The sequence below is a fragment of the Mixophyes fleayi genome, chromosome 4 (assembly GCF_038048845.1).
Source record: "Mixophyes fleayi isolate aMixFle1 chromosome 4, aMixFle1.hap1, whole genome shotgun sequence".
NCBI lineage: Eukaryota > Metazoa > Chordata > Amphibia > Anura > Limnodynastidae > Mixophyes > Mixophyes fleayi.
This window is the reverse complement of record NC_134405.1, coordinates 41,373,932-41,395,219: the sequence shown is the minus strand read 5'-3', so window position 1 is coordinate 41,395,219 and position 21,288 is coordinate 41,373,932. Positions and strand designations below refer to the sequence as shown.

Genomic DNA, 21,288 nt, shown 5'->3' with positions numbered 1-21,288 from the left:
CTCTTTCTCAACTGATTCTTTCCACCCCACCCATTAATGAATCTCGCTATCCCATTCTTTCTCCTCACACTATCTCGACATGTCTTCCTCTTTCATCAGTGAACAGTTCTATTCCATCCTTTCTCCTCACTAGGGCCCAGATTCATTAAGGCAAATAATGTATTGTGCATTTTTATTTTTTTTAAAAACGCACATACATTAGTCATACGCACGTCTTATTCAACAAGGAGCTGATGTACATATAAGTCTGTTGAAGAATACGGGTCTGCATTAACAGACATGACACTGCAGGATACGTCCAATACATATGTTGAATATAAAGTCCCAAAAGGATGCACAGAAAAGAAAAAAAAACTATTCAAATAATGTCACCTGTTAATAATATACTAATTTATGACAAAACATTTTGGGTTTTGCTTTGTTTTTTCATATAATAATTCTAATAAATGTATTTTATTAATGTCTGCAATCAGGAACAACAGTAAACATGCATTTTAAGGCACGGTAACCACGTTGAAGCATGCACAGCCGCCATTACTAGTAAATTGACACTTACACCAGACCTGTAACTGCTGCCAGCCATACAACAGATAAACCTGTACCTGTGGACGCTGCTACATGCGTTCGAGCTTGGCGACCCTTACTGTACATTGACTACGTGCATACGCCCTTTCCCCACCCCGCCCCTGAAATCATAGTAAGGGTCCCTTAAAGATGAATTGGACGTTGCTGTGTTCACTTGCGTATAGTCCGGTTCTGATCGTATAGAGAACGATTGTAGGTACAATATGGCACATATCGGCATTTGCTTGCCTTAATGAATCAGGCCCTTGGTCTCTATGCTCCATTCTTTTTCCTTCATGGGTGGCAAAAAGGTCACATCTTTTAATTAAATTGGGCAATAATTGAATAATGATGGCCAAACCTAGAGAACATTTGAGGGTATGTCCTTTCACAAGGCCTAGCTCAGAGAGGACCCCTCCCCGAAGCACAACCACCATTGTACCTAATTTACAGTCCCACTTGCTGATGCACGGAACCCCCCCCCGCACTTCCACCATAGCATGCAGGGGTGCGAGTCCCTCAGCTTATAGGGGAGGCAGTACTGACCACCTGCTGTCTTGGCAAGCGTGAACTCACCTGCAGCCTCTTATATTACTCAGGCCTCTCTGGATTTCTGCTTTCTTTTCTCTTGTAATCTTTTTTCTCTTTCTACTAACTGTTCTCCTCTCTCAGAATCCCGTCATTGTCTCCTCATCATGTGCTCTGTATTTACCATATGTACAGTACAGGCTCTGTCACGCGTTCTCTCTTATCAGTTTTCCCTCATAAATATCCCTGTTCTGTCCTTACACCCTTCTCTGTATCCCCTGGTTTCATTCATGTAGCCTCTCTCTGTCCTTCTACTTATGTCCCCTCTCCAATCTTACCCCTCAACCTCTGTTCACCCGTCCACCCTTGTCCCCCACTCTCTCCGCTTCTCACCCTAGTCCCCCATCTCTCTCTCCTTCTCACCCCTGTCCCCCGTCCCCCGTCTCACCCCTGTCCCCATCTGTCTCCCCTTCTCACCCCTGTCCCCATCTCTCTCCCCTTCTCACCCCTGTCCCCCATCTCTCTCCCCTTCTCACCCCTGTCCCCCATCTCTCTCCCCGTATCACCCCTGTCCCCCATCTCTCTCCCCGTATCACCCCTGTCCCCCATTTCTCTCCCCTACTCACCCCTGTTCCCATCTCTCTCCCCTACTCACCCCTGTCCCCCATCTCTCTCCCCTACTCACCCCTGTCCCCCATCTCTCTTTCCTACTCACCCCTGTCCCCCATCTATCTCTTCTCTTCATTCCTGTTCCCCATCTCTCTCCCCTACTCACCCCTGTCCCCCATCCCTCTCCCCTACTCACCCCTGTCCCCCATCTCTCTTTCCTACTCACCCCTGTCCCCCATCTCTCTCCCCTTCTCACCCCTGTCCCCCATCTCTCTCTCCCTCTCACCCCTGTCCCCATCTCTCTCCCCTACTCACCCCTGTCCCCCATCCCTCTCTTCTCTTCATTCCTGTTCCCCTTTCTGTCCTTTCGTCATTTCTATGTCCACCCATTCTCTGACACATGTTCTTCATTTGTTTACACCTTTCTCCTCTAATCCCCTCTTCGCTTTTCTGGCATCTCTCCTTCTCCTCAGTTGTCTCCTTCTCTCTTCTTTCATACCCACCCTTTCTCTATTCCTGCCCCCTTCTCCTTATTCCTTTTTATACCCTTATCTGTTTGCCATCCTGGTTTCACTCATATTTGCCTCTGTTATTCCTTCTCCAACATTCCCTCTTCTTTTCCACTCTTTCTTTATACAATTTCCCCTTTCTTCTGAGTCTCCCTCGTTCTTTTCTTCCTCCCAATTTCCTCCAACATCTAAATGACTGTCCTGTATCTCATTTTATCTCTCACGCATTCTGCCGCCTTATCTGCCCCTCGCTGTTTCATGTTGTTCCACTAGCTCATGGCGCGTCCTCCTTCTCTCAGACACTTCTCCTTCCCTCTCTCCTCTCCCCCCGATCTCTCATTCTATTCTCCCCCACAGGCTTGTTTCATGCTGTCCTGCCCTCACAGACACACACTTATTGTGCCGTGCTTGTCCCTGTCACAGAGGTTCCCCAGATCACAGTGACAGCAGGCTCTCTGTTTCCTAGCTCCAAGCCACAACATCCCGCACTGTGTGCAGCTGTGCCCCCTCCTCTCCCCATTCCTTCCCTCTTCAGGGGGGGGGTAGGTTAACTGCAAGCAGAACGAACTCTACTGGGCTGATGTATGATGCAGTTTATAAAGTCACAATACACTGTGCCTAGAGGATACCCCACACCTCCCCCAACACAGTTCTGTTACTAGAATATAGCAGTAAGCTTGCGAGCAGGGTTCTCTTACCTCTCTGTCTGTATGTATTACCCAGTATTGTCTTATTAATATTTGTTCCCAATTGTAAAGCGCTACGGAATTTGCTGGCGCTATATAAATAAATGTTGATGATGATGATGATGATGTAAAATGCATTCTGACAAGCAGTGCTATAGGGAAATTGCATTATTTATTATCCTTTATTCATCGTGTTAGCACTGGTGCTTACAATTTAAATTCCGTAACACACACACACATACACACACACTTGTTTTTATTGCGTCCTGAGGACCCATGTCTGGAACATGGCACATAGGAGCGGTTTGTTACCACATGACTTTGCTTAAAGTACCGACACGGACTGCATGGTGGGGAAAGTTTCACGTATTTTGACCATCTGAGGATGACCACATTCCCACATACATAAATTAATAATAATAATAATAATAATAATAATAATAATAATAATGACAATGGTGGAGAAAGGTCCATGTATTTTGGCTGTCTGAGGACATCCGCATGCCTGTATACACCGACTCCTAGCCCTGGAGGTTACAGCCCTGTCCAACCACTGCGTATGATTTCAACAAGTTTGATCCCTCTTTAAAGCTGTTATGCGATTCTTTATGTAAAATGTCACCCCCGTCCCATTCCGGTCTTTCAGTATGGATGGTTCAGCCATGAGCCACGGAACACGTTTGCTGGGCACCCGGCAAGTTTGGATAAATTTCATCATCTGCTTCTCCACAGCCTGGACCTCCTCTCTGTCTCAAGTTTTTCTCCTCACTTCTCTACAACCTGAAAGGAAGTAAAGTGGTCCATTACCACAATGCGAAACACAGAGAAGGCAAAGTGCTTTTGCCTAACGAAACTGTGTGCTACACCGACCTGTGGAAGCCTTGGCTGAGCACTGGTCCCTACACTGGCTCTCTTCTGATGTGGAAGTGTCGACGAAATGCTTGACCACTTGTCCCCCTGTCTCGGGGGATTGTTCATCTTTCGACATGTCGCTCTGTAGCTGGATCGTTTCAGAAAAGAAGCAGACATGTAAATGACTGAGGTAACAGTCAAAAGCTACATCGGACACAAGATTTACCATCCAGATCAATGTGTATCTCATCCAAATTCTTGCCTTTGAATTCAGCCAGTCTGCCACTCTCGAGAGCCATTAACAGTTTGCTGATCTTGGCGAGTTGGAGGGTACCTTCTGGGAGGCGGTAATACTGCCGGTGCACCCTGATGTCATGCCCAAGAAAGTCTGTCAACTGATCCAGTTCTGTGTTGTTTAGGTTGAGGACCTTTGACAGAGTGGCAACGTGCTTTCAAAGCATCGTGGAAGACAGAGTGTGGGGATGTTTGGCCCCAACTTCTTGGGCAAACAGTTGTATGCAATCGGAGTCTCTGAAGTGCTACAAGGCAGCTGGTACGGCAAACATGTAGACATTTCGTTTATTCACAGTTCTCTGTGAGAAGTTCCATTGCACCTTGCATGGCTGGTGTCAGCAGGATGGGGACTTTTCTCCCTCGTTATCCCCAGATTTCAATGCGAGTGAAGTGCTGGAACAGCTTCCTCTCAACTTCGGAAAGTACTAGGGCCACATCTTCATAGAGATCCAAAGTATCTCTTGAGGAGAAGGTAGTCAGCAACATCTTGGAAACTTCCCCTTCACTTCATCGACTGAACAAGATCACCTGTGCCAGGGTGACATTTGCAAGCACTGCCAAATGGTTAAGCGTAGTCTCGGTGAATAGACCACTTCGGTAGGCTTGCTACTTCTCATTGAGATACAAGTGCATCTTTTTCACATCTTCGTGAAAGGTAAGAGCTGAGGCATATTCCACTCCCTAAAGAGTTTAAGGCAGCCGATGAAATCAACTCATTCCAACTAGCCTCATATATCTTCCTGAAGTTGCGTTTTCAACTGCAGCAGTGCAGCCCTCTTTCATGGCTCGCTATGTTTTGAAGGCCGTGTCTGACCTTGAATGCCAGCAAGGTTGTATTAAATGTACCTCTCTCCTCTTAATAGCCAGCTACCAGATTCACATCGTCTACTACGTGCAGAAAGTTCGATGGGGTGTTAAAGTCTTCCATCCTCTCCAAAGCGGTAGCTCTTATGGCCATTTCTCTAAGCTTCTGATGGATGTACTCTGAACCAACCCAGTTGAACAGATGCTGTCCCATCTGCATGATGCATCGGTCATTTTTGCCTGTGAGTAAGACTTCATCCTGGGTCATGTTGCTCAAAAGCTTCCAAAAGCCAACACTGATGTCAGGTGGAACAGGTGCACAGTGACTGCACTGTTTCTGCCAGGTCTGGGCTTGTTGTCCCTTCGGTTTAGCTTACATCTCTTCATGTGTCGCCACGGGTATTTTCTTGCAAACAAGCCCTGGCAGGCTGCACAGTGCATGAAGCCTTCGGCATCCACCTCTTTGTCTGGAAGATTGCACGGGACCAGAACGCCATGTCCTGTCCTCAAGACCTCAGCGTTGTGAGCAAAGTTGCCCCTATTGCGAAGATGTGCCAATTGCATACACCTTTCTTTCGAGTGCTTGGGGAATTTCATGGCCCAGGCTACTTAGGTCTCATTGCAGTGAACTGCTTATTGCGGTGTCTGAACTGCTCTCCTCCGAAGTGTCAGGGGCATACTCATCCCCACTCTGGGCTATAATCTGAGCCTCCAGTAGGCTCTGTCATGCTCCACTGTCCCCACTATATTTTCAGCACAGACGGATCTGACTGTGTCTTATCTCCGTTTGGTGTTAAAAGCCCGGGAATGCTGCAGTCTCTTCCTGCTCCTACATTTGGTCGACTGAACTCTAGCGGTGACGCACAAACACACTCTCCCCTCCACTTCGGACACACAGACACTTTTGGTCCGACAAAAGTGACTCGCCAGATTTTTATGGGAAGCATATCAGCAAGGTTCCCTGCATTGATTAACCTTGGGAAGCTTTGTGGGGCCTCAATTTTTTTGTCCCCACTACAACTAAGGTCCCCATAGTGTTGGTGTGTAAACAGGTGAATGTCCCCACAAGCATAGGAATGCAAGCACACACACACACACACACACACACACACACACACACACACACTAGGATCCATTTTGTCAGAAGCTAATTAACCTATCAGTATGTTTTTGGTGTGTGTGAGGAAACCGGAGCACCCAGAGGAAACCCACACAAACACACGGAGACGATACAAACTCCACGAAGACAGTGCCCTGGTCGGAATCAAACTCATGACCCCAGCAATCATGTATATCTCTACTATTTCCATAATTGGCAACTTATTTTTTCCTGGAGGGAGAGGTGAAGTACAAGTTCGGAGGGAACAAGGCTTCGCAAATCGTGTAAATGAGGACCCAACACTGCAATGGCACGATCACATCATTTTCACACAGAAGCGGGGCCAATATGACGCAATTTACAACTAATTGCGTCATGGAGGCGCCAATGCAGCCAACTTCACTAAGAAGTGGGAAGAATGCGGAAGACTGGCTTGTTCTCCTAGGTGTCTGAGAGACCTACCCGGAATTTGGGAGTCTCCTGGAGGTAACAAGCTCTATCACTACTCCGCCTCCCTACTCTACACAAATTTACTATTTATGTACTGATTCCACAGGCACACAGCTCTGTCATCTCCCAAACAACCCTTTTATTTTTTTTTACTTTATAAAAACTATTTTAAACAATCCTTCTTCTGCACGGCCAATGCTTGGTAAAAAAAAAAATGTTTAAAATAAAAACATAGGTTTTATGTGGTAGGGTTGCTGGCAGCAAGAAAAAAAACTACCAAGTACAGAACACGTGTAAACTAAAGGACATGGACCTGGAAGCTGTCAGAACATAGGACGTAACAGTTAATGTCTGGATTCAAAACTTCCATGAAGTAACTGAGCTACAACCCTTCCATGGCAGTTTTGCATGGCATAATTCGTAAGTTGTGATTTGGGAGACGGAGCATGTCCCTCTGTGTATGGCTTGAGTGAGGATGGGGAAGCATTCATCCCTTTGCCTTCATTCAAACCTTCCACTGCTTGTGGTTACTGTTGTTTTACAACAGGGCTAGTGCAGGGGAAGTTAAAGTTCAGGATGAAATGTGGAGGGGAGTGGCCTGTTTGTGGGTGGGGTTACTGTTTAGAACAGTGTTGGCTAACCTGTAACGCTCCAGGTGTTGTAAAACTACAAGTACCAGCATGCTTTGCCAATATATATATATATATATATATATATATATATAGCAGCTTATTGATGGAAGTGTATGCTGGGACTTGTAGTTTCACAACACCTGGAGTGTCACAGGTTAGCCAACACTGGTTTAGAAGCTTTCTTATATTACTAAAACAAATTACTCTGGTTATTGGGCCACATTTTAATGAGCATGCAAGCAACCCTCCCAACTGTCTCTATGAGTGTGGTGGCCAGGGTACAATACAGACCCTATTCTCTGCTAACTAGTGTACAATAGAGAGCCCATTCTCTGATGGTTGGTGTACCATAAAGCACAAATTCTCAGAAGGCCAGTGAGCAATACAGGCTCTATGCCTCTTGGCTAGTACACAACACAGGCCCCATTCCCTGGTAGCTAGTGAATAATACAGGCCAATAATCTAGTCAACAGTGTGGATTTTTCCATGCATTCTCTCCTGCTATCTGCTGAGACAACTATCACCTGGACGCTGATACAGACCAAAAACTACTCTCTTCCTGGTCTAGCACTGACATCTATAAGAAGTTTGGTGCAGGACACAAAATAGAGACACCATTGGCTATAAGCTGATGGTGGCTATGGTGTAGAGACTGCGATAAAGTGTTAATAGAGCACAATAGTGCCACTACGACTGATAAATAAAGCATTGAGGGGGCTCGCTGGTCATACTACACCATGAGGTTGCAATTTGGGTGGTCCCACGATATGCGGAGGGAAGTTTTCAAATTGCCACTAATTGCAAAAGAAACACAGCAAATGTACAAAGGATGATCCATCACTGCAGTGTAAACAGGCATCAGCACGAGGGTCATATATCATGTGGCCTGGATCTTATTTGTGCTAAACTGTTCAGTCAGACCCGTAATGTTTTCCTCATGCCCCACCCTGCCTATAGGGGGATCTTGGTTTCTGTGCTAAGTCAGCCTCTTATTAGAACGCATCCAGGAGGCTACAGAGAAAACTTGGAGATACCGGGGTGATGTTCCAGCTGATATCAAGCAGTCTATAAAAGGTTATTTGGATGCAAAATAAACCCACATTTCTTAATAACATTTAAAGCTTCCTTAGTTGTGCGGTTGTTCAATAAAAATTGCATTTTAGTGTTATTTAGTAGATACATGTGAGTGTAGGACTAACATGATACTTACACCTCATATTGTGATTATACTAGCTATATACAGCTCTACACACAGGACGACAGGAGCGGACAACCAGTTTTGACACTTCTGGTTAATACAGTATTGAAATCTTCGCTTAACTAAGCAAAGATTTCAGGAAGGACATCCGCATGGAGGGGCCTATTTATCAAAGATCTTCCCCCTGTAATTTAGAGGTAAACTCCCAAAAACAGCAGTTTTACCACTAAATTACTATGTATTATTCTAGCATCGCAGCAGATATCTCAGATATCTGTTGCTTTGCTTCTCTCATGGTTTTACTGAGCAGTCCCCGTAACAGTGTATGGGAAGTGCTCAGTAACGCTATGTACCAATGACCGGTACTTAGTTTTCAGTCATGTTTATGTACGCCATCTGAAGCTGGCGCCATCTGAAGCTGGCACCATCTGAAGCTGGCGTACATTACCATGATTGAAAAGTTTCACTGAAAACAGCTCTGCTCCGAAGAGCAGAGCTGCACAGCGCATGTGTGGAGGGATCATGTGATCCCTCCATCAAATGCCTCAGGTTCATGCATTCGGGGATCTCTGTGCGAATGCCCGAGGTTACTGGTCGACGCATGTGCACAGGGATTAAAGAGGGGCGAACATCACCGCAGAGGGAGGAGAAGAGAAGACCCAAGTGAAAGGTAAGTGTTATTCTTCACAGGAGCAGCCGTTTTTCGGAACGGCTGTTCCTGTGTTGATTTTTTGATACATATGAGAAACTTTTCAATCCGCATCTATGCAATGAGGATTGAAAAGTTTCAATCATATGTTGCGGTGATTGGTAAATAGACCCCGGAATGTGTCATTACAGACCGCTCCGGAGTCACTTTACAGAACAACGCACGGAACGGATTCTGCACCCGAAATCCACACACATTCATACATATGCACTGCTGACAGTTGTGGAACATGTTAACACTATAAAAAGTTAATAATAATTATAACCAGAAATTGAGGCAGAGGGCTTTACAGAACCCCAATGGTATCAGTGATTTGAGGGGAAAAATACATGTCCTGAAATAAACAGAGCTTGTGGAAACCATAGTAGTGTGTGCGTCTGCACTAATGACTGACCTTTACCACAGTTGTTTATAGGAAAAATATGCAGCCTCCCTAACAACGTTATTACACACAAGGATCTGCGCAGCATACAGCCATTTAATGCTGTGTCTCTAGCTCCTTCTCTAACGTTCAGGAACATCTTCTCCCTCCACGGCCCCCCTCTCCCTCACATCCCTTCCCCTTATATGGCATAAATTTTCTCTATAAATAAACATTTCTAACCCACTCTGGTTGCTGCCAGTACGGCCTCAGCCCCGAGGGAAGGAGTAAGGGTCAGGGGGGATCCGGGACATCCCTCTATAACTGAAATTTCCATTAACAAGAAAATATCCAAGAATAGAGTTAAAATCACCAGCAGAATAAAATAGTCAAGTGAACAGCAGTATATAAGAGAATCATAGGACATGAACATGTAAAAAATACTGTAAAATATATCCATATTTGGTGAGTAGTGATGTCACTCCTGTAAAATATATCCATATTTGGTGAGTAGTGATGTCACTCCTGTGAAATATAACATTTTGTGAGCAGTGATGTCACTTGTGTAACATAACTCAGTGTGGAAGTGTTCTGTAATGGAATGTAGAACGTTCAGCGAAGAATCCAATGTGTACTAGAAGGTAAATATATTAAATGATTAAACCCATAGAATAAAAATGGAATTTAAAGGATTGGAGGAATTGTATTGTGCAATTGGTCATTACTCACAAATACAGAGATTTTCATGGTAATTAGGAGACAGTCCGTAATATAGGGTATGGCAGAGAGATTAGGAGGTCGTTATTCAGACTAACGGGATGGATTATGGGTAAATATATAGAATAGTAGGAGGAGTCACATGGAGTAGTTAAAAAGAAAAAATGGAGTGATAGAGAACTTCAATGTATAGGGATAGATATTAATGATACCTTGGGGGTTAATGGGTTAAGTATGTAACCCCGGACCCCCCCCCATTCTTTCTCAATGACAGAGAGCAGACTCCTGCACTCCCCTCCCCTTGGCATGGGATTAAAGAGGAAACCAGGAGTTTGGGAGGAATGACACAAAATGGGTTATTTCAACACCAGGGAGCAGACAGACATCTCCCACTGCCCCTTCACCCCGCAACACATTCCAGTTCTGGGCCGGATTCCTTATAATTCCTGTGCAGTGTAAGCGATAGGAAGGCTGGACCAACACCCAACATATATGTTTATAGGACACTGGGTGCTAATTACTGGCCACATAGGAACCTATTATCAAAATGCAGAGATAAGGATGATTTATGTTGTTGTCGCAGACTTGGGCTTTAGCCCTCTTAGTCATAAATAACAAAAAAATACTATTAGTTACAATTTTTTTAAAAATATAAAAAAATTGTTAAACATTAAAAAATGTTTTATTCAATGATTTTCTTTTATTTTTCTGTGTGTTATTTTCCCTCCAGAGATGACGACACTGAAAAAGTACTTCCCCATGCAAAGCAATAAAAAGCTGGCAGAAACACATTATGTAGGTAATGTGACGTGGAGTCTGTCCCTCCCAGCGCAGGGTGACACAGACAGGAGGGAGCTATGTGACATGGAGTCTGTCCCTCCCACCACAGGGTGACACAGAAGGAGGGAGCTATGTGACATGGATTCTGTCCCTTCCACCACAGGGTGACACAGAAGGAGGGAGCTATGTGACATGGAGTCTGTCCCTCCCACCACAGGGTGACACAGACAGGAGGGAGCTATGTGACATGGAGTCTGTCCCTCCCACCACAGGGTGACACAGACAGTAGGGAGCTATGTGACACGGAGTCTGTCCCTCCCACCACAGGGTGACACAGACAGGAGGGAGCTATGTGATGTGGAATCTGTCCCTCCCACCACAGGGTGACACAGACAGGAGGGAGCTATGTGATGTGGAATCTGTCCCTCCCACCACAGGGTGACACAGACAGGAGGGAGCTATGTGATGTGGAATCTGTCCCTCCCACCACAGGGTGACACAGACAGGATGGGAGCTATGTGACATGGAGTCTGTCCCTCCCACCACAGGGTAACAGACAGGAGGGAGCTATGTGACATGGAGTCTGTCCCTCCCACCACAGGGTAACAGACAGGAGGGAGCTATGTGACATGGAGTCTGTCCCTCCCACCACAGGGTGACACAGACAGGAGGGAGCTATGTGACATGGAGTCTGTCCCTCCCACCACAGGGTGACACAGACAGGAGGGAGCTATGTGACATGGAGTCTGTCCCTCCCACCACAGGGTGACACAGACAGGAGGGAGCTATGTGACATGGAGTCTGTCCCTCCCACCACAGGGTGACACAGACAGGAGGGAGCTATGTGACATTGAGTCTGTCCCTCCCACCACAGGGTGACACAAACAGGAGGGAGCTATGTGATGTGGAATCTGTCCCTCTGACCACATGATAAGGTGATACTGACCTTACATATGTACATACAAAACATCCACTATATCGTTGTGCAGATCACGTCATCTTCCAGTCATCTGAGGATATAGAAAAATATAAGACTGAACATTGAGGCTTATTGTGGAGAGTGAGACTCTACGTACCAACAATACTGCACACGTATCTGTCACATAAAACATCACATAAACTCTATGGCCAAACAAGGAGTGCACAGAAATATATAGAAACAGGATTTATTCCCAGGACCAGATACTAATAATCTACTCTGAACACAAATATATGGATTATAGGTGACATGAGGGTACTGAGGGTGAGACATCTAATGTGAGATAGAAGATAACATACAAGGACCTTGTGCACATGAGGTTAGATGTGTGCAGAGAAGTGTTGCCTATATGGCTGGATACACAGCCCAGCGAGGGACGTGTGGATCACACACAGCTGTCTCATCCATCAGGCGAGATAGAAGGCAGCATCCTGGGGCTGGCAGAGACCAGGTTCTCACCTCACCTTCTGTCCAGCAACCTGTTCCTTCCCCTGCAGTCATCAGCCGCACTCTGGAGGAACAAGCTCAGTCACACCAGTCTGTGATCTCCTTCCTGCAATCAGGGTATGGGGACCACAGTGAGTGACTGAGAAGTATTCTCAGTTATTGCAGAGCATAGCTGGTGACCAAAGGCGTCAGTTGGAGCAGGGGTCAGCTTTACAATTGTTACATTATACTGACCTCTGCCATCCTCCTAATACACAGATATAGGGCACATACCTCTCCCCTCCTCCTAATACACAGACATCAGGACACAGACCTCTCCCTTCCTCTAAATACACAGACATCAGGACACAGACCTCTCCCCTCCTCCTAACACACAGACATCAGGACATAGACCTCTCCCCTCCTAATACACAGATATCTGGACACAGACCTCTACCCTCCTAATACACAGACACAGACCTCTACCCTCCTCCTAATACCCAGACATCAGGACACAGACCTCTACCCTCCTAATACACAGTCACCAGGACACAGACCTCTACCCTCCTCCTAATACACAGACATCAGGACACAGACCTCTGCCATCCTCCTAATACACAGACATCAGGACACAGATCTCTCCCCTCCTCCTAATACACAGACATCAGGACACAGACCTCTCCCCTCCTCCTAATACAGACATCAGGACAAAGACCTCTCCCCTCCTAACACACAGACATCAGGACATAGACCTCTCCCCTCCTAATACACAGACATCAGGACACAGCCCTCTCTCCTCCTCCTAATACACAGACATCAGGACACAGACCTCCCACCTAGATGTACAAACCCGACTGTCTAGATCGGTATAAGTTATATAAAAGCCTGGAGTCTTCGATGCTGAACATACAGATACAGTCATGGCCAAACGTTTTGAGAATAACACAAATATTATTTTTCACAAAGTCTGCTGCTTCAGGTTTTATGATGGCAATTTGCATATACTCCAGAATGTCATGAAGAGTGATCAGATCAATTACAATTAATTTCAAAGTCCCTCTTTGCCATGACAATGAACTTTATCACAAAAACAACATTTCCACTGCATTTCAGCCCTGTCACAAAAGGACTAGCTGACATCAGGTCAGTGACTCTCTCGCTAACACAGGAGACAATGTTGACTAGTACAAGGCTGGAGATCACTCGGTCATGCTGATTGAGTTAGAATAACAGACTGAAACTTTAAAAGGAGGGTAAGCCTGCACCTAAATCAACCATTTATGGCTCATCAAGAACTTCAAGAAGAGAAGTTCAATAGTTGTGAAGAAGACTTCAGAGCGCCCAAGAACATCCAGCAAGCGCCAGGAACTGTCTCCTACAGTTGATTCAGTTGCGCTATCGGGGCACCACCAGTGCAGAGCTTGCTCAGGAATTGGCGGCAGGCAGGTGTTTGTGCATCTGCACGCACAGTGAGGTGAAGACTATTGGAGGATGGCCTGGTGTCAAGAATGCCAGCCAATAAGCCACTTATCTCCAGGAAAAACATCAGGGACAAACTGAGAATTCTGCAACAGGTACAGGGATTGGACTGCTGAGGACTGGGGTAAAGTCATTTTCTCTGGTGAATCCCCTTTCAGATTGTTTGGGGCACCTTGAAAAACGCTTGTCAGGAGAAGGAAAGGTGAACGCTACCATCAGTCCTGTGTCATGCCGACAGTAAAGCATCCTGAGACCATTCATGTGTGGGGTTGCTTCTTAGCCAAGGGAGTGGGCTCACTCACAATTTCGCCTAAGAACACAGCCATGAATAAAGAATGGTACCAAAACATCCTCCAAGAGCAACATCTCCCAACCATCCAAGAACAGTTTGGTGATGAACAATACCTTTTCCAGCATGATGGAGCACCTTGCCATAAGGCAAAAGTGATAACTAAGTGGCTCAGAGATAAAAAAAAAAAAAAAAATCGAAATTTTGTGTCCATGGACAGGGAACTCCCCAGACCTTAATCCCATTGAGAACTTGTGGTCAATCCTCAAGAGGCGGGTGGACAAACAAATACCCACAAATTCTGACAAACTCCAAGCATTGATTAGACAAGAATGGGCGGCCATCAGTCAGTATGTGGCCCAGAAGTTGATTGACAGCATGCCAGGGCGAATTGCAGAGGTCTTCAATAAGAAGAGCCAACACTGCAGATATTGACTCTTTGCATAAACTTAATGTAATTCTCAATAAAAGCCTTTGACACTTAAGAAATGCTTGTAATCTTACTTCAGTATACCATAGCAACATATGACAAAAAGGTCTAAAAACACTGAAGCAGCAAACTGTGTGAAAACCAATACTTGTGTCATTCTCAAAACTTTTGGCCATGACTGTATAAGCACGTGATACAGTGATAGAGACCCCTAGCACCGATACACAGATATACCCAACCCTGCTGCATCTAACGTTGGACACTGGGAGACAAACTGTGACACGTCAAGGTTTGGGGAGAGACAGATGTTGACGGTCACAGTGCACTTTCAGCTCTCATGGTTATTATTAGACACATATGTAAAGCTGCGTGGAGTCTGGATAGGTCCCAAGCGCGCACAAAGAGACATTTATATCACAAGGACCCCATGCAGCTGGATGCAGCACAGAAGAGAGCGGGTGAGGGGTAGTTAATAAAGAGAGTACAGAGATGTGCTTCAGAGAGAGGATGTCATGGAGACAGAGTTAAGGAAAGAGCGGAGGTGGGATGGAATGGGACAGATATAAGGAAGGGGTTACGATGGACTGGAATCTGATGGGGGGAAATGTTAGGGGAGGGGGTGAAACTGATGTCAAAACTGGGGAAAAGGAGGAAAAAGTTTAAGAGCTAGATTTACTAAGCTGCGGGTTTAAAAAAGTGGGGATGTTGCCTATAGCAACCAATCAGATTCTAGCTTTCATTTATTTAGTACTTTCTACAAAACAACAGTTAGAATCTGATTGGTTGCTATAGGCAACATCTCCACTTTTTCAAACCCGCAGCTTAGTAAATCTAGCCCTAAGTGTTTTGAAGCACAAGGAAAATGGAGATTCTCAGGGAAACTTAGCTGTGCATAAATGTGAAATAGCCAGTAATTCTTAGTAACCGTTTATCTGCCTCGTTAGACAGTGATAGTGTTTTCCACAGCAAATACATACTGCTAGGTTATGTGGCTTCTGACTAAATAATCCCTAGTGTGCATGTATTTGGTAAGGAATATAGATTGCAAGCTCCACTGGGGCAGGGACCGATCTGTAGGATTATATATGTAACAGATAGGCGCTAAATAAAAAAACTTAAATAAATAAATATTATTTATTAACAGTTTATTGCTAATAAACAAATTCTGAAGAGGGCATGGTTAGTGGCACATTTCAGGAGGCACCAAATCATACCACTAATACCATTATTTATAGTTGAGCGATGATCCTTTCACAGCCCTCAAAACAAGATTATATTTCTAGCAAATAAATTTGGTGGCCAGTTTAACGCTTTCCCTCCAGAAAAAAAAAAATGCCCTTGTTCCAAAAATCAATGTCCCAAAAATCTTTTCAAAATTTGAATCATTGGTAATCCCTCCCACACAGTCCGGCACACATAGGGCCTGGTGTGGATTTGCATAACATAAAGTTGCTTTGTTGCCCGCATATATTGTGCCCTTGTAGCCCTTTGCACTTGGAGAGGTGAATCAAGGCTTTCCCTGCACAAGAGCAGTACTGTAAGGTCGTGCAGACACAAGTTCAGGTTCTTCTTGAAATACGTTAGCTGCAAGATGTAAATTTTAGACCTACATAAACTGGGTGCAAGGATTGAAGTCGATAATGATGATTGTCGCATCTGTGCCTAGGGCGGATCTTTACTTTGTTTTGATTTGCACGATTCCTAAGATACAACCTTCAATATGGACACGTGGAATCATGCAGACACATCTCTGCTCATATGCAAAGGGAGCATCATTGCGTTCTGATACGGTCTCATGTCATACAGTCTACATGATAACCTGCCTATGAAGGCTGGTAGAGAGGGAGTTGGCAATTATCATACAGTAATTAGATCTGCAAATCACAAGCTGATCATCAGACAAGTCTGTTACCAGGAATTCTGCCAAGGTATTACAGGACAATCTCTGGGATTGTAACCTATCCATTATGTGTGGTAACGGTTCACGTGTGAGGTGACATTTGAGGGATCTATCCACGGGTGAGGTGATATGTAAGGGAGTAAGGGATCTGTCCACACGTGAGGTGATATGTAAGGGATCTGTCCACGCGTGAGGTGATATGTAAGGGATCTGTCCACGCGTGAGGTGATATGTAAGGGATCTGTCCACGCGTGAGGTGATATGTAAGGGATCTGTCCACGCGTAAGGTGATATGTAAGGGATCTGTCCACGCGTGAGGTGATGTCCACATGTGGCGTGACATGCAAGGGATCTGTCCACGCATGAGGTGACATGTGAGGGAACTGTCCACGTGTGAGGTGATATTTTCACATGTGGCGTGACATGTAAGCGATCTGTCCACGTGTGAGGTGACAAGTGAGGAATCTGTCCATGCGTGAGGTGACATGTGAGGGAACTGTCCACGTATGAGGTGACATGTGAGGGATCTATCCACGCGCGTGAGATGATATGTAAGGGATCTGTCCATGTGTGAGGTGACATGTGAGGGAACTGTGCACTTGTGAGGTGACATGGGAGGGGTCAGTCCACGTGTAAGGTGACATCGGAGGGATCAGCCCACGTGTAAGGTGACATCGGAGGGATCAGCCCACGTGTAAGGTGACATGGAAGGGGTTAGTCCACGTGTAAGGTGACATGGAAGGGGTCAGTCCACACGTGAAGTGACATGTGAGGGATCCATCCACGCGTGAGGTGATATGTAAGGGATCTGTCCATGCGTGACGTGACATGTGAGGGAACTGTGCAATCGTGAGGTGACATGGGAGGGGTCAGTCCACGCGTAAGGTGACATAGGAGGGGTCTGTCCACATGTAAGGTGACATGGAAGGGGTCAGTCCACATGCGAGGTGACATGGGAGGGATCTATGTTTTGACTGTGGTGATATTTGTGTTAGATATGTGGTTAATGTATTGTAATTTTAAGGCTGCACTATCATCTAGTAAAAGACAGTAGGGTATTGTACGGTAGGAGCGCCCCCCCCCCCCTCCCTTCTGCCACTAGCCATAACCCCAGGGCAGCTTCATGCTTTCAAAATCAATTTAGCTTGCCAACTTAAAACAGTTGCAAAGGATCTTGTGAGAGAGAGGACCAATCACATCATTATCATTCTAAAATTGTGGTTAACTTCAAATAAAATAAGACATTTATTAAAGGGCCTCATTTGCCATGCGAAATATGTCCGCGGTGCCCATAGATCACCCCCAAAGTGTATAGGGCTGTGTAGAGAGACGTCAGCATGTGCGGAGGAGCAGACGCCTGCAGATGCCCAGGGGGGAAGCTAAGTGCCATGAGAGGGCTCCCTGCAAAGTACAGAGATTATTAAAATGAGATATCAGGGTGGCGAGAGCACATTGTCCCTTGCTGTGCGGAGGTATGAACGGCCATTTCCACCCCTAGCACTGAGCTGGCAGAGTCCAGGGTCTCACCTTCTACTGCTAAAGACGACACATCCTGGGCCCGTATTTCCGTGGACATGAACATTTCTAGGCGCACTTTGCCCAATGTAAAAACAAATATCAAGCACAACAACAGTGGCCCCTGTAATAATGTCCGCTCACTCTTGCGATTGGTTTAAGTCATACACGAGGTGAAACCCAGCAGAGTGTAAACTGTTTATACAATGAAAGGAGTAATAGTACAGTGGTCGGAGGTCGGACCTTCCATGTGACCTTTTGTACAGTGCATTTCTCCAAATTTCTTCACCTCTCCACACCCATTGGCGTGCCCCTGCAGAGGTGTCCGGGGAGCGGAGAGCAGGCGTCCACCTCGATTGTGCTGGGAAGGTCATCTAGACGCAGCGGTGCAAAATCAATGTATGCTTTATAAATTAGATTCTAAATGTCATAGGGAAGTGATGAAAATTGAGTCAGCTTTATGAAATAAAAAAATTAGGGGCTATATTTACTAAACTGTCCGTTTAAAAGTGGAGATGTTGCCTATAGCAACCAATCTGATTCTAGCTGTCACTTTGTAGAATGCACTAAATAAATGATAACTAGAATCTGATTGGTTGCTATAGGCAACATCTCCACTTTTTCAAACCAGCAGTTTAGTAAATATACCCCCAGGACTTGAAGCAGCGTTTGTACAGCAGGCTTAGTGCCATGACCAGATTAACTTTGTCCTAAACATATTTGGCAATATTTTTGGTCTCCTCTGGGACCTCCCAGAGGGATGTTAAAGAGCAGCTGTGATTGCGGACAAATCAAATCATTTTGGTCCAGCACCCCCAACACTGTGCCACAATCGCATAATTATGTTTGGGCAGTGGAGCGAGGGGGAGAGCATTTTAGCCACTTCACTAGGAAGTGAGCTGGATGCGGGAGAATGGCCAACTTTCCCTGGAATTCGGGAGTCTCCAGGAAATTCCGGGAGAGTGTGCAGGTATCGTCTTAATGCTGCAACATTTCTCTGTGTCTGGTGTAAATGTTGCGGTTATGTTCTTGCATGCCTATGAAATCTATGAATTTTGGCCCAAATCATTAGATCCAGAAATTAGTGCTTATATCCATAGCAACCAATCAGAGACTTGCCTTCATTGTCTAACTTGTACTAGAGAGATTTAAGCTAATTGCTGATTGGTTGCTGTGGATCATTGCAAATTTTGCACCTAATAAGTAAAAGCAAAGGAGTTCCCCACCGACAGGACCCTGATGATAGTTTTTATTATTTGATACAATTTCCCAGGATACTTTGTGTATTGTATGGGAGAGGCCCAGCCCTCAGAAGCGATAACAACGCATGCGGTTTGTCCCAACTCCCCATGTTCAAAAGTTGTAAGGTATGTATTAAACATGTTCTGATGCCGATAGTCCCAAAAATAATTTATGCAAATTACTCTGTAAACAGTCCCTTTAACAAGCGCTCGCTTGACATCAATGACAACGTTGCCTGCAGCGTTCAGAAGCGTTAGAGTATAATTAGGCTCTATGGGAATTCATAGTACGCTCTGCTACAGGGGAGCTTACAGAATTCACTTTGTTAAAAGCAAAGATAAAAACACATTATTTTGTCTACACTTTAACAGGCTCGTCTTTCTGCCCCAACGCCCGTGTGTACAAGCCCTAGGAGAGGATTCGGAGACGCCACAGCTAGAGGGTAAACACGTTCTATGAGGGAGAGATGGAGCGATAGAGGGATTCACCCCAGACAGCAGATCTCAGCGCACGGACAGATTCTACAGATATCTTATAATGTGACAATCACTCCCCACATACACATGTGTCGGCCTATAAATACACACACTTCTGTATAATCATGCTCTGAGGTTACATGAACACAGGGGTCTGTGTGCTGCATACAATCATCTTTGTGGTTGCAGTATCTCTGCTATACATATATACACACACACTGCCACTTGTAACACACAGACCCACACTGTGATTAACACACACACATTTTCTGAGCACACGGCGAGTTAAATCAGTGACTGGGGAGATAAGAAGCAGAAGCAAGGGTCTTAAGTTAGAGTCCTTATTTGGGATCTCTGCTGGTATCAACAACAGCCTGGAATTCAGAGCATTGGAAACTTGATGTGTAACACTAGCACACTGTTATCACAGAGAACATGACACTAGTATACCATGACTACTAATTATATTATGCATTCCTAATATCTGATACAATTGCACAATGGGTGTAATTTATGACTGGGGAGAGCATCGATAATTAGCAATCCTCATTTTGCACACAGAGCATAAATAAACTCTTGTTACAAAGAGCAATGAAACCGTACATTTTAAATAAGGAAAATCAGGACACAAATAAACCCCTCCCTTAAACCACACCCGTGATCCGCTTAATCGTGATAGGGACCAGCCACGCTCCTATTACTGAGAGACCACACCCCCTCTCGGGACTTTATACATAGATGCAGGACAATTAGCTATTTTGCATGAATTGTTATACCAACTGTCGCTGCAAACGTTTGTGCATACTTGCCAACTTTTCCTCGTTGACTTCAGGGAGATCCCGGTGGCCAATTAGAGCAGGGGTGGGGCTAACAAGACGCAATATTTGCATCATTAAGCCACACCACGCCACTTGTGTATTGCGGGAGCGAGAACCGGGAGAAATTTGGGAGTCTAATGAATCTCTAGAGATGTCTTTTACATTTCTGTCCCCATTACTGAAGTCATGTTGTCTTACCTGTCAGTCTTTGATTAAATCTTGGTCTCCATGAAAATGGCCACCTCCATAGGCATCAATACATGGACATAGGACACAATTTCTGAACTGTGTCATCATGCCACAGATGGCGAAGCCAACCACGTCTTGTACTGGCTCAGCATCAGGGAGAATGCCAGACTCTTCAGGGAGTGAGGGAGATCACCTCTATTTCAGGGAGTCTCCCTGACATTCAGGGAGAGTTGGCAAGTATGCATTTGTGGCAGTTTATAAATAAACGATGATGATGATGATGATGATGATGAATACAATAACAATGTTATTTTACCTTTTTAGACACACTAACTTGTTCATAATGGCGACTAAATTTGGAATGCCCAGAACCCCGAACAAAAATATGCTCTTTCACAAAACAATTTAACATACTTCCCAAGTGTTCTGATTTCAGTTTGACAGCCCTGATTTGCAGTCCTTGAAAGCGTCAGGGCTTACTGTTAAAGGTGTGGGGCTGGCCAGAAAGTGGGTGTGACTAGAGGCATTAGGGTGGGGTCTGTGTGAATTGAGGGCGTGGCTGCTCGTCCTGATTTTGCCTGGATAAATGTTAAGAGGTAAGTATTAAGTGTCTGTTTTCTCCCTGCATAAGGACCATGCATGCAGGGGCAGGCTAGGCTGGGGGGCAGGGGGGCATCTGCCCACCAGGGTGGTTTCATAGTGGGCTACCTGCATCTTGTTCCCTTTAAAATGTCCCTAAAAGGCTGCTGAGTA

General features: G+C 45.3%; 1 protein-coding gene across 3 annotated transcripts in view; it reads right to left on the bottom strand.

The window, feature by feature from the left end:
- Positions 1–21,288, bottom strand: part of KANK2 (KN motif and ankyrin repeat domains 2) — a 59,008-nt gene that overhangs the window by 20,763 nt on the left and 16,957 nt on the right. For 2 of the 3 annotated variants that reach the window (XM_075206758.1, XM_075206761.1), the window contains exon 2: positions 11,739–11,802. The gene's annotated coding sequence lies outside the window, so the exon portion shown is untranslated. Of the gene's footprint in view, positions 1–11,738; positions 11,803–12,235; positions 12,256–21,288 lie in introns of those variants that run through there. The other variant, XM_075206760.1, reaches the window with a different exon arrangement.